The following is a 2,796-nucleotide window of genomic DNA, read 5'->3' on the forward strand; positions in this document are numbered from 1 at the left end:
CCTGGCGGATTGGTCTGGGTCTCTGTTATCAAACGCCTTCTCCAGAGATCATACCACGGACTAGTATGGTTGCACAGATTACTCTAAATGAACCAATACAACTCGACACGTTTTGAAGTACGCCTTTAAAAGCTATCGTCGTTTCTACCGTTAAAGGGGTTGGCCTGCAGCCTGAAGCATCAGCCTTAGCTCACCTTTCAGCGGTACCGCTATCGCCAGGGACAGGCTACACTGCCCGTAGGCGACTGAGACAGCTTGTGTACTACCGGGCAATCTGGGAAAATGAGCTTCCAGGCCAAAAAATAGTTATTGCAGGTATAATATTTCGAGGGCAAGACCTATCATCAGCTTCAACTCAGAAGGTTTCTCGGCAGCATTTGAAGCTCTTTTCAGGAAGCGATGGGCACAGTTGTTGAGATTGCGCTCAAATGTGTCTATCATTAGCCAGATATACTTTGAAGCAGGGAATGTCAAACAAAGAGTGTAAGAATCTAGTGATGCCAGTTGCTTTGCGCATTTGCAGCTGTCAGTGAGAGACATAGCGAATGGCATAGGACGCCATGTGAGCATCCAAAAGAGCATTTCGCTATCACTTCCAATTCATCGGTGTCAAGTGCAAGCTTCCTACTTCCAGTACATCGACTAAGTCAAGACAGCAGTGCGGAGCTTTCAGCTGAGTACTCTGTGCATCTACGGACCTGGCTGATTGGTCTGGGTCTCTGTTATCAAACGCCAGCTCCAGAGATCATACCACGGACTAGTATGGTTGCACAGATTACTCTAAATGAACCAATACAACTCGACACGTTTTGAAGTACGCCTTTAAAAGCTATCGTCGTTTCTTACGTTAAAGGGGTTGGCATGCAGCCTGAAGCATCAGCCTTACCTCACCTTTCAGCGGTACCGCTATCGCCAGGGACAGGCTACACTGCCCGTAGGCGACTGAGACAGCTTGTGTACTACCGGGCAATCTGGGAAAATGAGCTTCCAGGCCAAAAAAATAGTTCTTGCAGGTATAATATTTCGAGGGCAAGAATAATCATCAGCTTCAACTAAGAAGTTTTCTCGGCAGCATTTGAAGCTCTTTTCAGGAAGAGATGGGCACAGCTGTTGAGATTGCGCTCAAATGTGTCTATCATTAGCCAGATATACTTTGAAGTAGGGAATGTCAAACAAAGAGTGTAAGAATCTAGTGATGCCAGTTGCTTTGGACATTTGCAGCTGTCAGTGAGCGGCATAGCGAATGCCAAAGGACGCCATGTGAGCATCCAAAAGAGCCTTTCGCTATCACTTCCAATTCAGCGGTGTCAAGTGCAAGTTTCCTACTTCCAGTACATCGACTAAGTCAAGACAGCAGTGCGGAGCTTTCAGCTGAGTACTCTGCGCATCTACCGACCTGGCTGATTGGTCTGGGTCTCTGTTATCAAACGCCAGCTCCAGAGATCATACCACGGACTAGTATGGCTGCACAGATTACTCTAAATGAACCAATACAACTCGACACGTTTTGAAGTACGCCTTTAAAAGCTATCGTCGTTTCTACCGTTAAAGAGGTTAGAGATTGACCTGCAGCTTGAAGCATCAGCCTTACCTCACCTTTCAGCGGTACCGCTATCGCCAGGGACAGGCTACACTGCCCGTAGGCGACTGTAGACAACTTGTGTACTACCGGGCAATCTGGGAAAATGAGCTTCCAGGCCAAAAAAATAGTTCTTGCAGGTATAGTATTTCGAGGGCAAGAATAAGCATCAGCTTCAACTAAGAAGTTTTCTCGGCAGCATTTGAAGCTCTTTTCAGGAAGAGATGGGCACAGTTGTTGAGATTGCGCTCAAATGTGTCTATCATTAGCCAGATATACTTTGAAGTAGGGAATGTCAAACAAAGAATGTAAGAATCTAGTGATGCCAGTTGCTTGAGAACATTGACAGCGTTTCAGTGAGGCGACTAGGGGAATGCCAAAGGGACCACATGTAGACCTTCCAAAGGGGCCTTTTCGTTATCACTTCCAAATTCAGCGTGTTTAAGTGACAAGTTTTTTAATTTCCATTACTTGGATTAAGTTCAGAACAGCAGTGCGGAGCTTTCAGCTGAGTACTCTGCGCATCTACGGACCTGGCGGATTGGTCTGGGTCTCTGTTATCAAACGCCAGCTCCAGAGATCATACCACGGACTAGTATGGTTGCACAGATTACTCTAAATGAGCCAATACAACTCGACACGTTTTGAAGTACGCCTTTAAAAGCTATCGTCGTTTCTATCGCTAAAGAGGTTGGCCTGCAGCTTGAAGCATCAGCCCTACCTCACCTTTCAGCGGTACCGCTATCGCCATGGACAGGCCACACTGCCCGTAGGCGACTGTAGACAGCTTGTGTACTACCGGGCAATCTGGGAAAAAGAGATCTCTCCCGGCCAAAAAAAATTTTTGTGGCGGGTAAAATTATTTTTCAAAACCACAAACTCTACCTTCTCTTTTCCAATTAAAAGTTTTTTTTCGCCGGCCTTTGAAGCTCTTTCAGAGAGATGGCATAGTTGTTATAATGCGCTCAAATGTGTCTATCATTAGCCAGATATAGTTTGAAGTAGGGAATGTCAAACAAAGAGTGTAAGAATCTAGTGATGCCAGTTGCTTTGGACATTTGCAGCTGTCAGTGAGCGGCATAGCGAATGACAAAGGACGCCATGTGAGCATCCAAAAGAGCCTTTCGCTATCACTTCCAATTCATCGGTGTCAAGTGCAAGCTTCCTACTTCCAGTACATCGACTAAGTCAAGACAGCAGTGCCGGAGCTTTCAGCT

Source organism: Phytophthora infestans, genomic scaffold (assembly GCF_000142945.1).
Source record: "Phytophthora infestans T30-4 supercont1.9 genomic scaffold, whole genome shotgun sequence".
Lineage (NCBI taxonomy): Eukaryota > Oomycota > Peronosporomycetes > Peronosporales > Peronosporaceae > Phytophthora > Phytophthora infestans.